Source organism: Saimiri boliviensis, chromosome 7 (genome assembly GCF_048565385.1).
Source record: "Saimiri boliviensis isolate mSaiBol1 chromosome 7, mSaiBol1.pri, whole genome shotgun sequence".
Taxonomy (NCBI): Eukaryota; Metazoa; Chordata; class Mammalia; order Primates; family Cebidae; genus Saimiri; species Saimiri boliviensis.
Window position 1 is genome coordinate 49,744,606 of NC_133455.1, and position 26,434 is coordinate 49,771,039.

The 26,434-nt window shown below is 37.8% G+C and overlaps 1 protein-coding gene and 1 long non-coding RNA gene across 4 annotated transcripts in view; both read right to left on the minus strand.

The window, feature by feature from the left end:
* Positions 1-26,434, minus strand: part of TMTC2 (transmembrane O-mannosyltransferase targeting cadherins 2) — a 440,961-nt gene that overhangs the window by 377,000 nt on the left and 37,527 nt on the right. The window lies entirely within an intron of this gene.
* LOC141585096 (uncharacterized) overlaps positions 1-26,434 on the minus strand; it is a 46,735-nt gene that overhangs the window by 2,525 nt on the left and 17,776 nt on the right. Inside the window, exon 1 of the long non-coding RNA XR_012518400.1 lies at positions 1-26,434. This exon is cut by the window's right edge and continues 17,776 nt beyond it. This is a non-coding gene — a long non-coding RNA (uncharacterized LOC141585096).

Consider the following 26,434-nt stretch of genomic DNA (forward strand, 5'->3'; position numbering starts at 1 on the left):
CTGCCTTCCACCTCCTCTGTAATAAGGCTTCCAGTAATCAGAATTTAAATCGCATTTCCCAACAGTGATGAATTTGAAGAATTTTTCCCTCAAAGCGACTGCAAGTTGGAATGTTGGCCAGCACTCTAAATACAATAGCATACAGATGAACTTTGATTGTAATCTCTATTTCAAGGAAGCTTTGATTTGTGTAAGTTGCTTACAGATAGCACTTGGAAAATAATTATGACTTGCATAACACCTTTTACTAAGATGCTTTCTACAGTTCATTTTACCCATCCTCAAACATTTCTGTTCACAAGAAGATGAGCACAGTTGTAATGTGCTTTGAGAAAATCAAATATAAAAAATTTCCAGGCCATGTCAATTCAGAAGTGCTTACCCACATTCCAAAATGATATACTACTGCATGAACTGCCCCAGCCAAAGTGCTCATTTATTTATTTATTTTTGAGACAGAGTCTTGCTCTGTCTCCCAAGCTGGAGTGCAGTGGTGCTATCTCGGCTCACTGCAACCTCTGCCTCCAAGGTTCAAGCAATTCTCATGCCTCAGCCTCCCAAGTAGCTGGGACTACAGATGCCCACCACCACAACACCTAGCTAATTTTTCTATTATTATTATTTTTTTTTAGTAGAGACAGGGTTTCACCATATTGGCCAGGTTGGTCTTCAACTCCTGAAATTAAGTGATCTGCCTGCCTCAGCCTCCCAAAGTGCTGAGATTACAGATAGGAGCCACTGTACCCGGTCTGAGGTATTTTCTAAAAAGGCAAGTACCTCTACTACAATCCAAATATTTAATTTAAAAAGTTTAATTATATAAATAAATTAGCAGAGCATTCAACTTTCAACTAAGGACTGTATACTTCTTATAACACCAAGTTTCTAAGGCCTAAAACCCCATGGGTTTTTCTTTGTGTTTTGTTTTTTTAAAAAAATAACATTTTTCTTAACTCAGTGAAGTAAACTGTTGGTCTGAAAAATCAGCGACAGTATTTTTAGAAGCCACTAAGAAAGGAGGACCTTTAAAACATTACAATTACTCTTATTATTCTCTAAGAAATGCCTTAATTTCCTAAGCTTCTCTCAACTTCTTTCTGATAAACTAAAGGCAGAAATGTTAGCAGATGTCATTCCCTTGAGGTTATCTCCCAAGGAAGCATCTGGACTTTTGGGCATAAATCTCAGTCTGCTGATTCTGGTGACATCTTTATTTGTCCCTTCACAGATTAACTGTTGGATCCCAGAATGCCCCAATGCCTGGCAAAACATGACCTACTAAGACTCCCTAGAGAATCCACTCAATGACAGCTCTAACTCCATCAATGTTTTCCAATTAATATGCTTTATTTTTACCTGTATTTACCCAGGAGGGTCAACCACTTTCATCAACATAAGTGGTTCATACACAAGCTGACATTTGAAATCAATTAACTTTTGTATCAAAAACCAGGAATGCATTTTAAAAGATCCTTGAAAATTTAAACAGCTTTACACAATAATCAACTGGGCCTCCCAGAGAATTAACTGTGCCTTTGGCAATCTCATGAGACAGACCTAAATTTCACAAGTTAAATTGTAAAATTCTCATATCTCCTTTGAAAAAAATTAGCTTCTGAAGTTTTCTTTTTTTATGACTTATTTGCAGCTCAGCAAACAGAAGTGGATAACTATTTTTCTAATCAGATTTCTCAAGTTAAAATCATTAAGCCACCCACTATATAAAACATTGGTCAGTATGAGAAACTTGCTGGTAATAAGCAAGTTAGTACAATAACATCATATTTACTTTTAAAAATTAGCCCTCCACACAGTGAAACCACAATGAGGAAACAGTTTAAATAATGTTTACACATGGTCAGTCTCTTTTTGTAAAAAACCAGAAAACTTCTTTCTCATTAAAAAAAAAAAAAAAAAGCAATTTTGTTTTCAGCTAGCATACTGGCATGACAATATGAAGACTGCAGAAATGAATGATCTCCTGGTTTACTTCTATAAAACAGATGTTACACAGTTCATCTATAGACAATGACTTGGCTTCTAAGGGTAGGAAGGCAAAAGTGATAAGTAGAAAAGATGAGCAGCTGAAAGGACCCCTCAGATCTGTGGTATCTGCCTGAAGGCTCCTTTAACAGAAAAGAAAAGCCACAAGGTCACCAGGGTATATAGTCCTATCTTATTGGTTTAAGAGAGCAGTACTCATTCAAAAAGATGATGAAGAGACCAGGAGAGAGAAACTCACTGTAGCAGCCCTCAAGAATGGCAGGAACAAGTGATCCAGGTGACTTGAGCCTAAGGGTCTAATGAAAGCAAGACAGTGACACCTGACGGAGATTTTAAAGCCAGCTGAGCTACTCCAGGGCACAGTTGAGCAGGGATAAGTAGAAGACAGAAGAGATGTTACACAATATGTTGCTAAACCTAGCTCCCTAAAAATCTTTATTATTTATGAAGTTCATTGTTCCTATGTAAAGCAAACCCCAAATATAGCACACATTTGTCTTTAAAGTTCTGCATCCAAGATGTTTACTCATGTCCACTAAGATACATGATAATGTTTGCAGTTATACAGCCCTATTTTACGATTAGTTTGCTGGAGGTAATAGTTGGTCTTTATGAAGTCTCCAAACCAATTTACCAAAAGAACAGCCACTCCCCATTTTATGCTCCCAAGAATATAAGCAGCACCACTATTAGTAACTCAGGAAAACTCCAACTATGAGATTCTTTTTTGTTTGTTTGTTTTGTTTCTGAAACAGAGTCTCACTTGTCACCCAGGCTAGAGTGCAATGGCATAATCTTATCTCACTGCAACCTCTGCCTCCCAAGTTCAAGCAATTCTCCTGCCTCACCTTCCCAAGTAGCTGGGATTATAGGTGCTTGCCACCATGCCTGGCTAATTTTTCGTATTTTTAGTAGAGTCAGAGTTTCGCCATGTTGGCTAGGCTGGTCTCGAACTCCTGACCTCAGGAGATCTGCCTGCCTCGCTCGACCTCCCAAAGTGCTAGGATTACAAGTGTGATCCACTGTACCCAGCCTGCAATTCTTATAAGCAACAAGAGCCTTCAGGAAAAAAAAAAAAAATGGAGCTTCCAACAAATGTAAAAACATAGTTGACAGTCTATTGGGGAGAGGGATAATGTATATATTTAATAACTATTCATAAAGATGTTAAGCATAGACTGCAAATTACTAATGGAATGGAATTTTTTTCCTATAAAAATGTCAATGCGTTTGAACACTAATAGCCAATAATATTGGTCAGAATAAAGTACAAGTTCACAATGATCTAGAGGCAGTGCAGATTGATGCAATCCTTTTATAAATATCTTGGCATTTTGTCGATCCTTTAACACAAAACTACTTAACTAGAACCATCTGAAATATGTAAGCATAAAAACATATTTCAGATTCCACACAACATACAATTCCAGATACTTTTTCCAAAAGGAAAAGAAAAAAGCATTAGGAAGTAATCATAAGAGATACTTTTTCAATGAATTTTGAAAATTCACATTTTAATTATATATCATATTTTATGGAATAGTAAATACTGGCAAAATTTACATTATTTCCCTTCTTTAAAAAGACTAAAAACATTATTTGAGTATATGAGAGAACCTTAATACATTCACATATATTCATATAATTAATATACTCATATACATTGAAATCTTCCTATAAACAAGCAACATTATCATTATCTATAATTTCTTTAATATTAGTCATTTTAAACTTTTAAGTGTTCCCACTAAGTGACAATTTACAACAGTTTCAAAATTTTGAAGTTTCCAAAACAACTTTATATATTTAATTTTAGAAACCTAATTTAACACATCATTCTGCATCAGAGTTCAACATTATCCCAGAGATTTGTTCACAACAACAGCAACAAAAATAACTCATAACACAAAGATAAAGATTGCAGGCTCTGAAGTCACGCTTGTCTGGGTATAATTCCCAGCTTCATCACTTGAACTTGGGCAAGTTACTTAACTTCTCTTAAGAGCTTCCTTGTTAAAAAAAAAAAAAAAAAAAAAACACTGTGATTTATTCATTCAATAACTATTTACTAAGCACCTATCCTGCACTAGGCATTATACTAAATGCTGTCCCAGAATTTAGCCCAGAAGAAGAAAAAGTCATAATACTCATAGAGCTTATATTCTAGTGGGATATTTCAGAAGACTGTGGTGAGGAATTAGAAAAATAATATCTATACAGCACTTTGTACAGGGTCTGAAACAAGGATAAACAATAGACATAAAGTCGGGATTAATAATAATATCTCATAAGACTGACCATAGCTATTATTATCTCATGGTATTGTGAAAATTAAATAAGCCAGTTCATACAAAGCACTTACCTTTAGGCATTAAAAACAAAAACAAAAACAAAAACAAAAAAACTCTCCACATATCAGCTATTAACATAAAATAATCACCTTGATTATTTCTGATGCAATCTCTATCCCCTGGAGGTAGTAAGGGGGAGACTAGAGTGCAGAATGCCAATTGCCAACACGATCCTTTAAGCCCTTTAAGAAATACCAACCAGAGGTCACTTCTCAAAAATATGAGGAAAAGATATCCAGGGCCATCTCTTCTCTTCATCTAAAACATGCGTGCCCGTTTCTATAGAAAGCTGCTTGATCTGGTCAGCCTTGTAGAAGGTATTTAAAGTCAATCATTTTTTGTATTAAAAAAAAGACTTAAACTTTGAGAGTTTAGTGGTATAAACAAAAGAGGAACTTCAAAATTTGAACTAAATACAATTAAAGGAATGAGGGAAAAAAACCACAAATAAGTATATAGTGAGCCATCACAGAAATATCTAAATTGGCTACTGTATGTCTTTCTGTGAGAACCCTTGTCTTCCATCTTTAAAACAGGATTGAAAAACAAGTTTCATGGGCTGGGTGCAGTGGCTCAGGCCTGTAATCCCAGCACTTTGTGGATTACCTGAGGACAGGAGTTCAAGACCAGCATGTTAAAACCCCATCACTACTAAAAATACAAAAATGAGGTGGGCGTGTTGTTGCTTGCCTGTAATCCCAGCTACTTGGGGAGAAGGAGACAGGAGAATCACTTGAACTCGAGAGGCAGAGGTTGCACTGAGCTGAGATGGTGCTGCTGCACTACAACCTGGGCAACAAAGCGAGACTCCGCCTCAAAAAAAAAAGAAAAGAAAAGGAAAACAGTTTCTATCTGTTAACACAATCTTTACTCTTGTTCCTGAAGCACTAGCATTGCTACTACTTATATCTGCTCCAACGGGCCACAGAACAAGTTAAGGCTGCAAGAGACCAAGAGAACTGGAGCCTACCTGGTCCAATAGAGATGAAGACAATCAGTTCTTTGGGCTGAGGCTATGTCTCACAATCACAGTTCAGCTTTTAAACCAAATTAAAAAAAAAAAAAGCATCAAATATACAAGGCGGAGCTGTGTCCAGATTTTTTTTTTTTGTTTTTGAGACAAAGTCTCCCTCTGTCACCCAGGCTAGAGTGCAATGGCCCTGTCTCAGTTAACTGCAACCGCTACTTCCCAGGTTCAAGTGATTCTCCTGCCTTAGCCTCCTGAGTAGCTGGGATTACAGGTGCTCGCCACCATGCCCAGCTAATTTTTGTATTTTTAGTAGAGATGGGTTTCACCATCTTGGCCAGGCCGGTCTTGAACTCCTGACCTCGTGATCCACCTGCCTCAGCCTTCCAAAGTGCTGGGATTACAGGCATGAGCCACCACGCCCAGCCTGAGTCCAGATTTTTAAACTCAGGTGAGAGAGACCAAGCAAGTAAAAAAATCGTTTGTTGCCCATGTCTCCCACGGGAAGGTAAATGTAAATCTAGGAGAGAAAGGATTTTGTTTTCTCACAGTGTAAATAAAAACACATATTTAATGTTTCTAAAGTAGAAGCAGTCTAAATTAAAAGAGTTTGGCACACTCAGGAGATGCCAGTGTGGTTCTGTGTAACATGGGTCCCCAAGGCAGGAAAAAATAAGGTTATAAAAACAGAACCACCCACTTTACCTCCTCCCTTTGTCAGCAAACACACTCTGAGCTACCATCAGAGAGGTGCTACACACAGATTTAATGGAAACAAGCAAAGGTTAAGACTCACTGGGGAATTCTATTTCTTGGGTTCAAGTTAAACAAGAAGCTACCCTTATTCATTAAACCTGAATATATCATTTAACTACCACTAAAAATAACATGTTAAGAGACAAAAGATGCTTAAGCACAAACGATGTACTATGCTTATATATAAGAGGTTTACCCGTGTGTGTGTGTGTGTGTGTGTGTGTGTGTGTGTGTGTGTATTATATACATATTGGAGTTTTGTTCTTGTTGCCAGGCTGAAGTGCAATGGTGCAAGCTTGGCTCACTGCAAACTCTGCTTCCCAGGTTTAAGTGGTTCTCCTGCCTTCGCCTCCCAAGTAGCTGGGATTACAGGCATGCACCACCACACCCAGCTAATTTTTTGTACTTTTAGTAGAGATGGAGTTTCAGCATGTTTGTCAGGCTGGTCTTGAAATTCTTACCTCAGGTGATCCATCTGCCTCAGCCTCCCAAAGTGCTTGGATTACAAGCATGAGCCACCATGCCTGGCCCCCCTTAATATATTTAATCCACTCAGTTCATTCACTTAGGGAGTACCTCTTATGTGACAGGCATAAAGTTAATACTATTAGTCTCCATGTTACACATGAAGAAACTGAGGTCTGCAGAGATTAAGTAACTTGCCCACAATCATACCATTAGTAAATTGTCAAGCCAGGATTCAATTCCCTCCAAAGCGCATGCTATATTTACCTACCAAAAGAGATGGGATACTCACTCCAGTCATGCCAACATTGCTCCAAAAATGACTTCTAAAGTTCTTTTAAAACTATGGTTTACCAGATTGAATTTGGAAAACAAGTAAGAAAGTCCAACTTAATACCAGTATTTTCTTTTTATTATATTACCTAGCCCAATTGTCTTAATATGCTACCCCAACTGGTGTTTATTATATTATTCAGGATGATCAAATCTCATTCATCATATTAGAACTATCTGCAAGCTATTGGGAAACAATATCATATTAATCCTCCCAATCAAATAGTTGCTATCACTAAGAGTGCTAAAAAGACAGTGCTAAATGTATTTAAGTAAAAAAGCTACTCCCATGATATTTCAAGTAATAGCAGCATCATTAGAGGAATGCAGCAGTGGGTCGATATTGTTGGAATGGAAAAATACTCCATGGAAGGTATCGACGCTTCTATTTTCCCTAAGGAGTAAGTCAGCAATGCACTCCATACTTCCTTCCATTTTCTAAAATCTTTAGACAAGAAATAATAACGATCTCCTGAAATTACCTTTTTCATCCATTTCTCTCCTTCATTACACTTGGCATTATGACAGAGAATTACCATTATTTAGCTTTTTTTACACTTTGGTTCCAATTTAAAGCTGGAAGTCATTATGCACCATAGTGAGATACAATTGAAAAAATGCCGAACCTTGAATCGGGAGACAATCTTCTATCCCAGCTCTGCCACTAGCCAGAGCTAAAAGCTCGGACAAAACTCTAACTTCTCTGGTCTTCTATTTTCTCATGTATAAAATGAAGACATTTGTAGTAAATCTAAAATTCTGTTAATGTTATTGAACCTTTTCCTTTGGGTCCTCAAAACTGAAATTAATTAGCAATTCTCATAAAGAAAATGATCACTCTGCTGATTTGTGTGTATTAGTTTACCGTTGTTGTTTAACAAGTCACCATAATGGTAGAGGCTTAGGATGAAACTAATGTATTTGCTCACAGTTCTGTAGGTGAGAAATTCAACAAAAACTCACCTAGGTTCTCTGCTTAGGGCTTCATAAAGCCAAAGTCAAGGTAATGGCCAGACCTCTTACCTGGAGGCTTTAAGGAAGAAATACTTCCATGTTCATTCAAGTTGTTGGACAAATTCCATTTCCTTGGTATTTCAAGACTGATGTCCTTATTCCCTTACTGGCTGCCATCCAGGAGCCACGCTCAGCTTCTAGAGGCTGTCCACATTCCCTTTCATTTGGTCCTCCTCTGTCTTCAAACCGGCAACAGCAAAGTGAGCAGAGTCCTTTTCAACCTTTGTGTGCTACTGGCTTCCTCTTCCACTGCTAGAGAAAACTCTCTAAAGGGTTCGCCTATCCATCTGGGTCGTGTCCATTTGGAAAATCACCGTACCTTAATGCCAACTGATTTGGAACTTTAATTACATCTGCAAAGTCCCTCTGCAATAGTGCATGGATTGCAGTTTGAATAGCCAGGGGACCCGAACCTAGGTTCCCGTCTTTAGAATTCTGCCTACAATGTGTTTTGGAGAAGGGTGGGGGCGGAGAAAGGGGGGTGTCATGTGGGTGTATGTCCCTTACAAAGCTCAAAGCCATAGTCTTCTTTGTATCCTATTACACACACCAGTGCTGAAATATGATGTGTCCCATAAATATCTGTTTGATTAAATGAAATAGTTCCCAGTAGACAAAAACATGCCTGGTGCCAAATAGTACTACTAATTGAGCCCTGGCATTCAAGATAAAAATGGGATATACCTAACTCAAAGGACAGGCTTTATTAGGCCTATGGACAAGATGTCGACATTAGTTGTTTCAATACGAAAACGCCAGATGCAAATCAAAGGCTAAATAAGATGAGCAAAGGGCTATTTTTTTTTTTAAATATACATGTAGGTCTTAGTTATTCTACTGTCCAATAAGTTATGAAAGCTCTTTGTATCACTAAGACAAATGAAAGCCTCTGGATAAAAATTCTTAAATGTATTCCATGATGCTTTCTTCACTCTCACAATAAGGCAAACGATGCTCTCTCCAGCCAGGACCAATAGGTCTGACAGTTTAGGATCAGCACCTTGAAGACTGCTGATAAGCAAACTGCCCATGTAAAAAGCAGGATAAAAGAACAAATCGTTCCGCCACGGTTCCTAATTATGAAGTCTCAATCATTTTGCAGTACTTCTTGAATTTAAGAAAAAGGGGAGGGGTGCTAGAAATGTGCACTATATTCCTAGATGCTGTGAATTAAGTCACTACATTAATGCCAATTCAAATAATTTATTCTTTAGCAGCTACTTGCCTGCCCTGCATCTCATCAAAGCACAATGGTATTTTTTTTGAAAGCATAAATAATCCTGTTCTATTGCAGCCTGATGTGACATCTGCATAAAGACAATTAATTCTCATCTTCCACTATTATCTATTTGTCCATTATCAAAGGGTAAGTGGTGTTTTCTCTAGGCTCTTATCTGCTAATGTACAGTGTTTACTGGTAATGAACATTTTAAGCTACTGAACAGCAGCTATGAAAGAACATGAAATTAGCTAAACATACATCACAACACTGTGGTATTTACAACAGGCTCCCATGGATAATGAAACTTCACTTAGGACACTCTATTTCTGTTCAGTCAACACATTTCAAATACCACTAAAGAGATCACTACCTGTAAAGAACCTCAGCTGATTTAATTTAATGTTATCTTGTAACACAGGGGAGTTACAGCATTCTTTGTGGCAGTTGTCTTTTCAGACACTACAAAAGGTTTTCTACATCAACTGTTATCTGTCCATCTCCAGAACAGCCAGATAAGATTTAATCATCATGTGCTGCACGCCATGAACTGCTTTAATTTGGGGTTGCCTAAGCTCTGCTTGAGGAATGAAAAAATTAAAGGGCACACACACGAAGAGAAGGGAAAATAAATCCCTGTGGTATCTTTCAAGATGCTAACTGATGCCTTATTCTGCTTTTTCCCTTCCAGCAATAAAACAAGGATTTATATTCTTCAATCCAGACCTGAAATAGCACTATCTTTTGTATATAGTCTTTGACAACAAAGAAAAGCCAATAAGCATCAAAATCCTCCCCCCAAATAAAACTATAAACTTCCCTTTAGAAGTTAAATTAGTAGTTTCATTAGCTCAGAAAGGTATTTTCTTAAAGATACATGTAGAGGGCTTTTTCAAAGAGAAGTTTCCATGGGGAAAGTAGCTATTTAAGCTGTTGCTTACTATTTATGTGGCATACTGTTGGTTGTCTGCAGCAACCTTCTGCTAGCCCCTGCTTGAGGCAACTTTCAGAGAGGGGTCAGTGTGTGACATAATTCCATTCAAAAAAATGTAAGTGGAGGGTTGTCTGCCAGACTTCCATAAAACTTTATGCTATTTCTATAAATAAAAATATTGTTTAAATAACTGGCAGATGTGTCCCTGTCTACCCCTTCCCGCCTGCACTCCTTTGTTTTTTTAGAGACAGGGTCTCACTCTGTCACCCAGGATAGAGTACAGTGGTTAATCATGGCTCATGGCAGCCCTGAACTTCTGATGCTCTGTTTCAGCCCCTCAGCTATGTATGTCTTGGCACATAGCTAGGACAACAGCTGCGTGCTACCATGCCCAGCTAAATTTTTTTTTTTGTTTTTGTTTTTGTTTTTTTTTGAGATGGAGTCTTGCTCTGTCACTAGGCTGGAATCCAATGGTGCATTCTTGGCTCACTGGAACCTCCATCTTCCAGGTTCAAACAATTCTCCTGCCTCAGCCTCCTGAGTAGCTGGGACTACAGGCGCAGGTCACCACGCCCAGCTAATTTTTGTATTTTTAGTAGACATGTGACTTCACCATGTTGGCCAAGATGGTCTCCATCTCTTGACCTCATGATCTGCCGACCTCGTGATCCTCCTGCCCTGGCCTCCCAAAGTGCTGGGATTACAGGCATAAACCACTGCACCAGCCTAATTTTTAAAAATATATATTTTAGAGACTTTTCTTGGTGGTCTTGTTTTGTTACACAGGCTAGTCTTGAACTCCTGGCTTCGAGTGATCCTCTTGCCTGGCCTCCCAGAGCATGGGGATTAAAGATGTGAGCAACCACACCCAGCACCCCTACTCCTTTCTGACCAAAACCTGTACATGACATTTATAAGGATAGCAACCAACCATCAGGCAAAAATTAAAGAATGGAAACACTATAGAAAACAATGAGAAAAAAATGCAAAATATAATATATCCCTAGAATAGGTAAGTCACAATGCATTATGACAACAGGGCCATATTTTCCTTTTGACAAGGGGTCTCACTCTGTTGCCAGGCTGGAGTGCAGTGGTGTGATCTTGGCTCACTGCAACCTCTACCTCCCCGGTTCAAGTGAATCTTCTGCTTCAGCCTTGCGGGTAGCTGGGACTACAGGCATGTGCCACCATGCCCAGCTAATTTTTTCATTTTTAGTAGAGATGGGGTTTCACCCTGTTGGCCAGAATGGTCTCGATCTCTTGACCTCATGTTCCACCCGCCTCTGCTTTCCACAGTGCTGTTATTACAAGCATAAGCAAACGCACCCCACCCAGAGTCATATTTTTCTACAGTAGTAAGGGAGTTAAAAGAAAGGGCAGATCAATGAAAAATAAAGTTATCACAAAGGCATTTATTTGTTAAACGAACAGGGCTTGCACTAGATTTGGAAGGATGGGTAGTAATTAAACAGCCAAGGTGGAGGAAGACTTGCACTCAAAAAACTATAGATTAAATTAGAAAATAATTATAAAAAATTATTAAATTATAAAATAAATTATAAAACATAAAGCCAAATCTGAGAACCAAGATCAAAATAGGACATGGAATGTTTAGGAAAGTAACAGCACCACCCTGGCTGAAAGGGAAGGCTGGTTGTGGGGAACAATGAAAAGGAATAATAATAATAATAATAATAATAATAATAATAAATTATTTATTGAGTACTTGGCTGTTCTTGTCTAACATGGTAGTAAATGCTTTATATCTGCTTTTTCATTTAAATTTTTATAACTGTGTGATGCAGGTATTATAATCCTCATTTACCAAAAGGTAAATCAAAGCTCAGAAAATAAATAACAATGTCTAATGCCACACAGCTACCATTGCAACTACAGAAAAATTTCGTAACAAAGATAGCAAATAAGTATAAACACAATCAAAATTGTTCCAGAAAGGCAACTGTCTACATAGAAAACAATCATGATACAGCAGAGTGGCTAAAAACTTGAGTCAATGAAATCATATGATCTGGGTGAGACTGTGAAGTGGTGGTAATAAAAATGGACTGGATCCAGGGAATGAAGAATATACAGGATATAGTAGGGAGTCATCTCGTTTAGAAGGCAATTACTAAATTCTTATTTACTCTCACTTGGACATTATATTGTTACTACCTGTTCCGAGCTACCATACAGTGGTGGCATGTAATGTAAATATTGTAGGTAATATAGCATTTTTTTTAACTTCCTGATTTAGGCCCCTTTGTCTCTTCTCTCATATCCCCACCTGCTATTTCACCTTAGCTCTGAGGCTGAGGACATAAAAAAGGATGGCATGACCTAGGGAAATTTTCAGGAAGAAATAAATGAAAACATGCCTCTGTTTGTCTTGAAGGATTTGGGTCATAAGAATACACAACACAGGAGGGTCTCCAGGTCACGTTAATAAGCAGGGATGCAAGCCGGGCACAGCTGCTCCCACCTGTAATCCCAGAACTTTTGGAGTCCAAGGCGGGTGGATCACGAGGTCAAGAGATAGAGACCATACTGGCCAACACGGTGAAACCCCGTCTCTACTAGAAATACAAAAATTGACTGGGCATGGTGGTATGAGCCTGTAGTCCCAGCTACTTGAGAGGCTGAGGCAGAAGAATCACTTGAACTCGGAAGGTGGAGGTTGCAGTGAGCCGAGATTATGCCACTGCATTCTAGTCTGGCAACAGAGCAAGCCTCCATCTCAAAATAAAAAATAAAATAAAAAGTAGGGATGCATCTTAGGAGGAGTCTAGGGCACTGACAACCGTCCTGGGCTATACCAGGCCTCCACATGGTATGCAGTGGACCCACAATTTTTATGGGCCCCAATAGGGGACATTCATGCTAAAAAGTATATATGATGACTGGAAGGAGGGCACTGGGATCCAAACAAAGGGATGTGTCCAGATTTCCTCAATAGGAAAACCAGAACTCCTTGTATCTTGAGTCACAGGAACAAATAAGAATCCCAAAGATTCCGTATAGACCTAGGGACCACTCCTTCCCACTACCCAATGCCCCACTTCCTCCTCCATGTACATGACATCTGGCAGACAGGAGGATAAACACCACAGCCTCCATACTTTACATCAAATTACGATTCAAAGCATGTCATGGATGAAACTTCTATTTAATTACACATTGGTTTCCTTCACTACTATCTAGTAGGTAAAGACGGTCAGATTAGTAAATCAAAAAACTAAAAAGCTCCTATTTTTCTCTGCATCTGAGCTGTGGGAAATTTAGTCAAGTATTTAACAGCAACAACAAAAAAGCCACCCCAAGAAAGTCCTCTTGGGATGAAACACAAATAAACAATTTTATATTTGAAAAGTCTGTGTAACTAGATATTAAAATAAGAGTTTAGGCTGAGGCCTCTGTGGATGACTGTCAGACTCACAGAAACTGCAAACCAAAATGCAAATTTCAAAGTGGGTACCACTAAAGTCCATGACTCCTTGTTGATTTAGTGGGTATACAAGCAACATGTAATAAAGGTTGAGGAGGGCTGGGGTAAGAGTGCTACCTCCTTCACGTCAAGACAGAGAAAGCTCAAGGCCATGTCAAGACCTGGCTGTGTTGTGCTGGAGTTTGGAAGTCACCTTTCTCTGGAGTCTCTAACCTGAGAAACACCAGATGGCTTGGAGAGCATGAAAGAGACCTAGCTTCCCCTTCTGAGAGCAGGTGGATGACTGTTCCTCGTGGACTTGCAGACTCGGCAGAAAGAAGAGCCAGTGTGGAGCCACTTTGAATCCTTCCTGAGATGGCCACACAGGAGGGTCACATATAGAGAAAGTCTGTGGCATAGACAACCGAAAAACCAAAGACTCCGGGGAAAGTGTTAGCCAGAGGGAAAAGCAAAATACTTCAGGGGAGTATTTTGGTGAGAGAATCCCACCCAGCTGGGAAGGCTCTCAGGAATTCAAGACACACCCATACGACAATGAGTCAGCTCTGAATATGTGCTAGGGTCACAGTACATAACCTCTGAAGAGTCCATGACAGGAGCCAGTAAATGGAAGAAGAAACGACCAGGAAGAAAGAAGTAGCCATTAGACAGCATGTTCCAAGAGGCAGGGATTTCTCTGTTTTGTTACTTACTGGATTATTTTTCTCAGCCTAGAACTATGCTACATAATAGATGTTCAATAAATATTTGCTCAATAAATGAAAACTCATCACACCTCACTTTTCCAGAATGCAGATTCCCTTCTATAGCAAGGTACACCAGAGGCAAAGAGTTATTTCCCAAATGAGACTGTATTTGTAATTTAAAAGGCATTATAAGGATTGCTAGTAACAGAAAAATCAGAGGACCTGCTAGAATTTTCATTAATAGCAGAGGATAAACTTTCCCCTCTGAATATAAGTTCAATTGGTAGTAGGAAGTGCAATATGAATTTGCATTTTCATCTATTAAGTTTATATGTTCAAATGTGCTGACTACCTAGAGTATGGTTTGTAAAGCAATTTACTGTACATGTTTCATTTCATCTTTATAACAATCACACTTTCATAGTTTAAGAAACTAGGGCTTACGGAGTAGTAAACAACAATACTGGTTCTATAGTCAACTCTAGAATACTCTCTTTTCCTCTAAATTTTTATCTGAAACAGTCTTCCTGGATTCCTATCTAGCATGTTCTACCCACATAAAAGTAGACAGACTTGGAGCCTTGTCCTAATTACAACCTAGCTATTCCTAACAGATGGTCTTTTCTTTCATTATTCAACTCACATAGGCTTCTGGTTTATTGACCAATGATTACAAAACATCTTATAGAAATAAATAGAAATAAAAACAAATAGATTTTCCAAAATAATACTGACTTAAACAGGATGAAATTTCATCCATCTACATTAATATATAGTCCAGAGTTACAAATGGAAAGTCCTAATTGTAAGACATCCAGACTCTTTCTATCTTGTTGCTCTGCTGTATTTAACTCACGGCATCTACTTTTTGGCCCATGTTGATCCAGCCATCATACTGGCATTTCAGCCAGTGGGAAACAGGAAAAGAAACAATAGCAATCAAGTTACACCTATCTCTTCTCCAGCCAGAAGTAAATCATATGGCCACACTTGCTCAAAAAGAGGCTGGAAAATCTGAGCTCTTATATTGGTCACAGATGTGTCTTATTCAACTTCAAGTGTCCAACACATTTTCTGGCAGTGTTTAAAATATTTGGCAGTATAATATGTACAGTCACTGCAATATTCATTCATACAGTAAGCATTTATCAAACACCTTTCTATATATCTTTTTTTTTTTTTTTTGAGACAGAGTCTCACTCTGTCGCCCAGGCTGCAGTGCAGTGGCATGATCTCAGCTCACTGCAACCTCTGCCTCCCAGGTTCAAGTGATTCTCTTCTCTCAGCCTTCCGAGTAGCTGGGACTACAGGCATGTGCCCCACACTCGGCTAATTTTTGGATTTTTAGTAGAGACAGGGATTCGCTATCTTGGCTAAGCTGGTCTCAAACCCCTGACCTCAAGTGATCCACCCACCTCAGCCTCCCAAAACCTCCTCAGCTTCCCAAAGTGCTGGGATTACAAACATGAGCCACCATACCCAGTCATGCATCATTTTTAATTAACTAAAGAGAACAGTTATCAAATGACATTTTACTAATTTGTTTCATCACTGAAAAAAATGACTACTACTGACATCAAAATAACTAATAATAATACTTGGTTTCGGTTTGCCACAATAGTCTCAAAAATTTTAAATATTTGGTGACAATCGAGTTAGAATTCTCATTCCATATGAATGACCTCATTTTTTTTTTTTTTTTTTTTTTTTTTTTTTTTTGAGAAAGAGTCTTACTCTGCTGCCCAGGGTGGAGTGCAATGGCACAATATCAGCTCACTGCAACCTCTGCCTCTCCGGTTCAAGCAGTTCTCCTGCTTCAGCCTCCTGAGTGGCTGGGATTACAGGTGCACGCCACCACGCCTAGATAATTTTTGTTTTTTAATAGAGACAGGGGTTTCACCATGTTGGTCAGGCTGGTCTCGAACTCCTGAACTCATGATCTGCCCACCTCTGCCTCCCAAAGTGCTGGGATTACAGAGGCATGAGTCACTGCACCTGGCCAACATTTTTAACTATCATGTTTTCTTACTAGTTCAAAGACAATTTATTCCAAGTGATTCAGAGGAGAATGGTTCCTGTTCTAAAACTCATACACAACACTAACACCTAAAAAAAACTATAAAACCAAAATGGACACACGTGAGCCAACCTATCACTTGTGTCTCTTTAAGGAGGAAAAAAGTATTAAACTTGGTACATTTCTTTGGAATGTAAATATCCCCGTCACTCAGTAAGTAACCACAAAATTTAAGAGGCACAGATCATTCTTCTTGTATAATCAAAATAGTAAGAAATGTCCTAACTAGAGGAAGCTAACTAGAAGGAAGAGAAGTCTGATCAAGTAGCTAAAACTACAGGATAAAAATCAACTCCTCCATGACATCCCCAACTCATCATCAGTAAAGATGTACTTTTATGAATAATGAAGATAAAATACAGGTTGGTGCCCTGGCATATTCCCTTAAGGAACCACATAATTTCTGCCATTTGTCCTTTTCAAACTTGCAAATGAACAGAATAAAAAAAATTACCTAATTATACTAGACCAAAGGACTTATACTATCTTGTTTATCCTGGAACAATTGGAAATTTCGAAGGGAGACAACAATAAATACCACAGCAACTCAATGCTGCCCAGTAAATTACTAATGAGAAAGTTGAGAGAGAATTTAGTTTGTTTTCCACCCCAATGGCCTCTCTTCCTTTCTTCCAACATACATTTATTATTCCGTATCACTGTCTAAAAAGCTTTCTTTAGAATGTGGTCCTTGGAAGAACAACATCAGGGAATTGTCTCCCTTTGGGCACTGGTATTTAGGCATTAGAAACAGCAGTAGAAAGATAAAATATTCTCCTTTTTAAAAGCATTTTAAAAAGCTCAGTGGGGTGTCTGTGACTTACCATCAGTAAGCTTGAGCATTACAAATTTAAGTCAATCTCAAATTCCTATATAAACAATCAAACCTGTAGCTGGAAAAGCTTTGTGTTGTTTTACTCTTTTACTTCTGATTACTTATTCATCTATGTTTCCTGAACTATTTACAAAATGTATGCAAACGAAACCAAACTGCAAGCCTATTATGTTGCTTCTACTGGCATCTACTTCCTGCTCCCTTCCTGGGTTGACAGAGATGGCTGCCATTTTAAATAAATATATTAATAACGCAACTATTTTTAAAAGTTTCCCACAGAGTGGTTGCTATAAAGCAGTAAACGGAACTGTTGAGTCTCACGAGGCAGATGCCTTAAATATAGGTTCAAATTCATTTCTAAACAGTGCTGCACATAACAATTTTAATTATCACCATTACTCTCACAGTAGTGTCACTTTAGCCCTGATATTTAAAAAAAAAAAAAAAAAAAAAAAAGAAGTCTTAGACTGTTTAGCAGAATATAACGTAAGATGGAATTAATCATTTGGCTAAATTACTGGTATTTAAATTACATCAATGTGATATAGGTGTGAAGACAAAGAGTTTAAACAATACCGCGATTTCATAATTCTAGTTAAAATTTTATTAAGAAAAGCACTCATGGCATTGGTCATTTAATGCTTATAGTTATTCAGAATAGTTTCTACATGGAAGTATCCCTCAGATCCATTAATACTGTCACCCTGATAGACTTTTTTCTTTCTTTCTTTCTTTTTTTTTTGAGACGGAGTTTTGCTCTTGTTACCCAGGCTGGAGTGCAATGGCACGATCTCGGCTCACCGCGATCTCGGCTCACTGTAACCTCCGCCTCCTGGGTTCAGGCAATTCTCCTGCCTCAGCCTCCTGAGTAGCTGGGATTACAGGCACGTGCCACCATGTCCAGCTAATTTTTTGTATTTTTAGTAGAGACGAGGTTTCACCATGTTGACCAGGATGGTCTCAATCTCTTGACCTCGTGATCCTCCCGCCTCGGCCTCCCAAAGTGCTGGGATTACAGGCGTGAGGCATCATGCCCGGCCTTGGACTTTTTATTTTAATGATCATAAATTCTAACCGATTTTTAGTTACTTACATTTCACATGATTTAAGAATGTCTAAAATCATGGGTAATTAGTTTATACAAACAGGACATTTGTTAGCTTGTAAGGCAGAAGAACAGGATTAAGTTTACCTCCTATATCCTAAAAGCTCTATAACTGGGATATTCATTAAAGTTAATATTTCACTGCACCTATGATTAACTGGAAGCTTCTAATATTTTCCTTTTCTAACCATTTGTCCTTAAAGACTATTATTTGAAATACATTCAAACTAGCAAGTGGCAATCTTGGTTTGTACTTCTCAGAAATGTTAAAAAGTTCACAATAATAGAGCAATCATGGGACTAAATATCTATCACAGGAATAATGCCCAGACCATAGAAAATTTTAGCCCTCTCTGACAAGGCTGTGGAAGGAAAACACAACCTAGGAAAAGTCTGAAATGAAAAAGTCATTCTGATACTATGTTGCAATTACCCTAACCACTTACATTACTGGAAAGCATGTATAATAGAATGCAATAGCTAAAATGAATGATTATAAAGCCACTGAAATCACTGAGGAATCAAAATAGTAAAAACTGACAGATGTATTATTATATGAACATGATAATGGGACTTTACTAATAATGGAAGATGTTTAAAGCAATTCGAAAATAAAAAGAAATTCTGTACTTTAAATATAGGACATGTTGGGGTTTTTTTTTTAAGTTAATCATCTTGAAAATTGCTAATAATTACTTTAATAACTGAGGAATCTGAAGAACTACTGAGAAGAATGCTAGGATGTTAACCTAAAATAAATCTTAGATGTAGTCAAAATAATATTAAAAGCAAAGCTCAACTCCAATTACATTTTCTGTACCGTTTATTTAACTTCTCTGTCCTGTTGCTCACTTCCTGTGGTCCCTAAATGGAAAAAGCAAAGGCTTATGTCAGTAAGCAGGACAAGAATAGGGTGAGGCAAAGGAGGCATTCATCTCTGGAGCAAAATTTAAAACTCATTAATGAAGATAAACTAATTATTTATTTATTTATTTATTTATTTTTGTGAGACCACGTCTCGACCACATCTCGCACTGGCACCCTGGCTGGAGTACAATGGCACGAACTCAGCTCACTGTAACCTCTGCCTCCCAGGTTCAAGCTACTCTCCTGCCTCAGCCTTCCAAGAGATTGTGGGATTACAGGGGCCCACTACCACATCGTGTCTATTTTTAATTTTCTTTTTGTATTTTTAGTAGAGCAGGGTTTCACTATGTTGGCCAGGCTGGTCTCAAACTTCTGACTTTGTGATCCACCCACCTCAGCCTCCCAAAGTGCTGGGATTACAGGCGTGCGCTACCATGTCCAGCCAAGATAAACAAATATACCTGTAAAAATCAAAATTAATATAAAAAACTGCTAAAGACAGATCAGATCAGTATTACTGACTTTTCCCTCATACTCTAATATGGCTCAGTACAAGTGGTTACTGATTCTGTATTGTGATATTTGGTTTATTACGTTATTTGATATAGATTTTCTAATTAACTTTGTTACTTTAGCATATGATTTATTTTATTTAAATATAAATGTTTTGAGGGGGGTTATCCTAAAATTCTGTGCTCAAGGCAAGCATCTCTCTCACCTCATTAGAGTCTCAGCCCTGTGGTTTAGGATTCAATAAGTATCTGTGGAATAAGGGATAGAATGTGTGAATAAACCTGCAATGAATCTCAGACTGTTCTCAATGTACCACATAGGCTCTTTTAATACAAACTCTATTAACTGAGCACCCTTCTTTATTAGATCCTTTAATTATTATTTCTAATTCTCACAAGAGTCCTTCAAAAATATATAACCATCCCAACTTTCTCACTAAGGAAACTGAGTTTCTAAGAGTGCAGTGACTTGGCCTTAACACAAGTTCTCAGTAAATACTGGTTGGATAATAATAACTAAGAAAGTAAGTGTAGACCTAGACTTTAACTCAAGCACATGTCCTGGTATCTCAGGGACTGCATTACCCTCCAGGAACTCACATTAAACCTCTCAAGTTGGATTTTGGTGCTTCTCTTCCATTTCCAACAGCAATTGTGATAGGCATAATATTAGGATGACTCTTATGATCTTCACCTCCTGGTATTACTCCTATGATTATGGCAAAAGGGTCCCTATGAACCCCTCAAAAGGAAAGAAGTTCTTAGGCAGATGGCAGAAGAGATGTTAGAGAGATTCAAAGCAAGAGACGAACACACACCACTGCTAGTTTTGAAGATGAAGGAGCCACATTAGAAGGAGTGTGAATGGTCTCTGGTAACAGAGCAAGGCCTCTGGTGATTGCCAGCAAGAAAACAGGAACCTCACACCCACAATCACAAGGAACTGGAGTCAGCCAACTACCTAGAAAAGCTTGGAGACAGATCTTTCTCAGGGTCTGCAGAATAGTACCGGTTGACACCTTGACTTTAGCCCTCTTAGACTCTGAGCAGAGAATACAGCCAAGCCTGCTTGCACTTGTGGTAATTTTTTAAGCAGCAATAGAAAATGAATACATCACCTATGTATAACCTCATCATATCACATACATGGCAATTATCCTTTCATCTGAACTTATTACCAAGGCCTAAAGATTTACTCACTTACCCTGATGTGATCTGCCCAAGGCCAGCCACATTATAAACACAGAGTTGACACTGAATAGACGAATGAATTCACATACGAGTTCTTCAATGAAGGTTTAAAGTACTGACAGCAATGATAATGAAAATGAAATGATCTGCACCTAACATGGGCCCTCAATTAATATTTGCGAGCTAAACGTTGCTTTTTTGTTTCCTGGTGCACAGTCGAAAGAACACACACTTTCTAAGACCAGTTCCATGGCTATGTAAATATATGATGTTTACTGGGATACACTCAGTCTTTCCATAATCTATAGAAAAGTACACAAGTACATAGAACTGCTTTAGCATTGTATCCTCCACAAAGATAATAGATAAAATATCTCTAGTATCACCAGTCACCATGTTCCTTACTTCTCTGCACTCCAATTGTCCTGTTTTCCAGCTTTTCCTTTGCTTCTGGCATAACAATCAAAATCATAATATCTGAAACTTCCACTAGAAACTAATTCTATCTTCTACGAAGGATATAATTCAGAGGTATGTCATTTACAGAAGAAAGATAATGAAGTACAATTAATCATACAGGCTGACTGTTCATAAGCAGTTCTTAGAGGGAAAATCCCCCACCTTCCTACATACTCACGAAAGACTGAAATCACACTACGGGAATTAGCTGCTTCATGCTGATCCCGCATAACCCCAAGAAAAAGAAGCCAGTGTGCACCTTGTGTATGCATTTATCTTTGAATTCCAAACACTTACCCCAATACCTGGTAACCTAGCAGGTACTCAGCGCATGTTGCTGAACTGAAAATAGCAGTGAAATCTGTAATGTTTAGTATCCTTACACACATACACTACCCTCACCTCACAGCAATGAACTATTTATAATCGAGCAGGTTTAAAATAAATGATCTTTTCCAATATTCAGCTTTCATTGCATTATTTCTATTATTCAATGTACTTTCTTAACTGTATGTACCTATGCAGAATGAATAAAGAATTTCACAAATGAAACATTTTGAAAAAAATAAAAAAGATCTTCCCTCTAAGAACAATTAAAATCAAAAACCTTTAAAAAGATGTCTTATATATTAGTCAGTGCCTATAATTGCTGTAATTATGTAACTATAGCCCACTAACATCCAACAATGAGGCTGGTATTAGTATACAAGCTTTGGAACTCCCTTACAACAAGGTCCTTTTAAGGCAATTAACCTTATTTGGATAGCATCCAAGAGAAATCAATGCTTTATCATATTTTAAGCTCCAGCCAACAGTGTTTTAGGTAGGTGCCAGGATGTTTCAAATTCAAACTATAAAATTACTTAATTGTGTGACCTACAGAAATACAGTTTAACCACACTTCCACACAGCTAGAAACCGAAATTAGTCTCATCTGTCTTTCTATAGCTACCATATATTCAGTCATTCCTTCAGCCTTAAAGATGATGAGAACCAAAATGCAAAAAGGTTATTCTTCCATAAACAGTAGCCAGAGTAAAATAAACCCCACTGAGGAATGAAACTGCCATTCTTCCATAAAACAGTAGCCAGAGTAAAATAAACCCTAATGAGACATATATTCTGACAAGAATCTCTATAAAGATCAATCAATAAAGTATAATACATAATTTTAAGCTTCCAGAACTGGTGTTACACGGCAAAAGTCAACTTGAAATTGTCTTTAGTAAAGAATGCTAAATAATTTTTATATACATAAGTACTAAATTCTTTTTGAAATATAACACCTGTAAAACATTTTAAGAATTCTCAGTTTCCAAAAATGGTAGCCAAAATCTCAACCAAATAAATCCCATGACTCTCCTGACCGCAACCTTTGTCTAAGCATCACTCATTAATAGAAAAATGAGCAAAGCCAGGGAAAGAGGCAATAAACAAGGAGAAAGAAAAGGGAAAGCCCTCATGACTTACAAATTAGATAAACTTCCCATTAATCAAGAATTGGCTCTATATTGCTTTTGCATATATTAGAATGATTCAAGAAGTAAAGCCAGAGCCATTTAGTCATTTATTACACAAACCATTCCATGTAAAATTGAACTTTGTCAGCTAAATACTTGGTTTACTAGTTCCTGATTACACAGCACTTTAATTGCAGTACACACACATATAACTAAACTGTATATTGAAGATATTACTTTTGCTGTATTCCACATATGCTATTTTTCTTCACTTTGCCTAAAATAAAGCCTAATATTTATAATAGCCTAAAACTTTCAATAAATTGATAAGTAAACCAATTAAGATACATATCAAGTATTTCGATGTTGGCTTTCTGATACCTACAGTTTTGTTAAGGGCAAACAGCTATAAATTCCTAACCAAAAAATCCCACCGGTCTAAAATTTGTATATGGCCTGCTAAATATGCCTCATAAATTATGTCATGACAGCATGTTATTTCTACTTACTGAAAATATTACCGTACTCACTAACGTATAATTTTCTTTCTTTAAAAGATGAGAAAAAAAACTCTCAATTCATACATGCCAAATCTCACCACCACAGGGCCAGACACTCTGGAGCCCCATGTTGGCAAACTACGCAGAAACATTTGCTCAGTTCAGCGATAAGCCTGTTAGGTTACGCAACCCAATCTTTTGTGCTACACATTACGCAGCAAATTTAAGTTGTGACAACTATCAAGTGGTATGCTTTGCAGACTCTGAGACAATGCACATTTGTAAAGGTACCAGTCAATATTATGTTTTTTTCATTTGCTGAAAGTATAAATACCCGTAAGTCTGGCACTTGATTCCAAATTCTCCAACTGTAATTACAAACACATGTGCACATTACATAGCTACAGATGCACTTAAAATAATTACCTTATTGAAGATGTCTGCTTTTCCACAAGCTACTAGAAATAGCTGCTAGCTACTCTGCATGCAATAGTTTTCCATGTGCAAACACATTAATCAAAACGACTTATATACTTGAAAAGGCAAAATAGCTATCCATATATGCCCTGTGTGATTTCACCTCCCTAGAAAATTTTATTGCACAGTTTCCAAGTAGATCCTGCTTTGCTAGTGTGTCTATCAGAATTTGAAAGGAGCAGGAGTACACAAAAAGGTAAAGGGTATTGATGTGCAGCCACATCTTTCTTCTCAAGATGGCTCCATCAAACCTGTTTTCTCATTCCACTATCTCTGATTTCAAGATTACTTAACTACCTCACTCTTAAACTAGTGCCTTCAATAAAAAGAATATTTATGTGATACACAACTATAGAAAACAATATACTAAAAGTGCAAATCTCTGCGTGGACTCAAGAGAATGCTCAGTAGTCACAAAGCACCCACAAATCTAACTACAGTCAATGTTGTTTAAAGTGGACAGAGAAGCATGTGCACCTCCACTTTGTTTTGAAGGCACAAACTGTTAAGTGTCAAAGCAGGGACTCCAGTCTGGGTGACCCCAGACCATTCTCTTATTATTATTCCAATAGCAGAAGAAAAGCCCAAGAGATAAAAGTGGTTGTTTTATATAAGATGGGGAGTGGATGAGGTAGGGTCTGCTGGTCTTGCTTTGTTTTGTTTTGTTAAGACAAAGTCTTGCTCTGTTGCCCTAGCAGAGTTCAGTGATGTGATCTTGGCTCACATGCAACCTCTGCCTCCTGGGTTCAAGCCATTCTCCTGCCTCAGCGTCCCGAGTAATTGGGATTACAGGCACATGTCACAAACCCAGCAAATTTTTGTATTTTTAGTAGAGATGGCATTTCACCATGTTGGCCAGGCTGGTCTGGAACTCCTGACCTCAGGTGATCTGCCCTCCTCGGCCTCCCAAAGTGCTGGGATTACAGGGGTGAGCCACCACACCCAGCCCAGAAAAAGAAAAAGAAAATGTTAAGTTACGAAGCCTCTAGTCTTGGGAATGATCCCAGCCTTTCTAGTCAGGTGTCAGGGTAGCTCTGGAAAAGATTCAGTCACACTAATAACAGAGAATCATATTGAAAATCCAAAGTCCAGAATACAAACACTTATATATAAGTGATGTAGTTTTAATCTCAGTAAAATAAATATATCAATACATACACAGAAAATGAAAAAAGACTCAAGAAAGGTTAAGCCTGATTCTGTATTGAGGTGGTAGAATTACAGTTTAATTCCTCTCTTTCTTTTCTATTTTCTGTAATGGAAGAAAGAACAAAATAAATGTTGTAAGTTTTCCGGTTTTTGTTGTTGTTTTTTTTTTTAATTATTTTTAAGACTCCAACACAAAAGATCAGCATTAGAAGGGGAACAAAGAAAACATCTAGTTTTCCTAATTTAACAGGTCACTTGACTGCGGCTCAGGAAAGAAAAGGGGCTTTTCTAAGGATACACAGCAATTCAAAGGCAATACAGTAGAATTGGTTAAGAGTACCCTATGTGGGCTCCAAGCCTGGCTTTGCCACTTTCTAGCTACATGACCAGAAGGAAAATCCCTAACTTAACCTTCCTGCCAACATCACTGGAAAGTCTCTGGTGGAGAAAGTATATGTAAAGTGTCTAGCCCAATACCTGGCACATATGAAAAACACAAAGAATGTCTTTTTGCTAGGAAAAAGAACCACAAGTGTCATTACCATCTCATTCTCATCTGGCAGGTATGCTTCATGCATACTATTCAGTCATCTATGATGTGCCCTGTGCTTTTGATCTCAATCTATGTTGAAGCTTAAACTCTGATTTTTTTTTTTTTTTTTTTTTTTTTTTTTTTTTTTTTTTAGCTTGCTCAAATTCCTATCTGAGGGGTCTAGGGAGTCATGCTCTACGAATCATAAATTCTCATCAGATGGGTTTTATTTAACCCTATATATTGTGACTTACGTTCCAATCTGACTCTAGAATAACATTAGGTAACAAAGAAAACAAAAATCAAAATATTTTACCCCACAACATGTTTCTTTGCCTTATTTTGAAATGGCCCTGAAAAGCGGTCTTTTGTGGGGAAAAATTTGCATCTGTAAAGAATCTCTATTAACAGGGCTGGATCATTTTCTTCCAGGCCCTCCGAATCCTGAAGAGATTAACCAAGAGTCTAGCACCTTTTAGAGGTGTGAATGGGAAACATTTGTCATATATTGTCCCTAAGGGCAGCCACTAGGAGGCTTCAAAAGAACCTTGGTCTCCACAATCTTTTATCTAAACCAGAACATTTACTTTCTATTAATCCCAGGTTTTTATACAAACTCAATGGATTGTAAACAAGAAAACTTTTAAATGTACCTATAACCTAAATGCCCCACCCACCTCTGGCTTCAAATTGTCCCACCTTTCTGGACCAAACCAATGTATTTCTCAAATGTATTTGATTGACGTCCCATGCCTCCCTAAAATATATAAAACCAAGTTGCACCCCAACCACCTTGGGCACATGTTCTCAGGATGGTGGGCTGTTTCACAGGCCATGGTCACTCATATTTGGCTAAGATTAAATCTCTTCAAATATTTTACAAAGTTTGCTTCTTTTTCGACAGTGTGAGCTATTAGCAATTGGGATTTTGTTTTTCTTTTTATGATACCGAAGTATTAATGGCAACAAGAATCTTGTAAACTATTCATCCCAAAATGTGACTCATAAACTGTAATTTCAATTTTCTAAAGCAACCAGGCCAATGAAAAATTAATATTTTCTAAAAATAAATGCACATCTAACAAAAACTCCT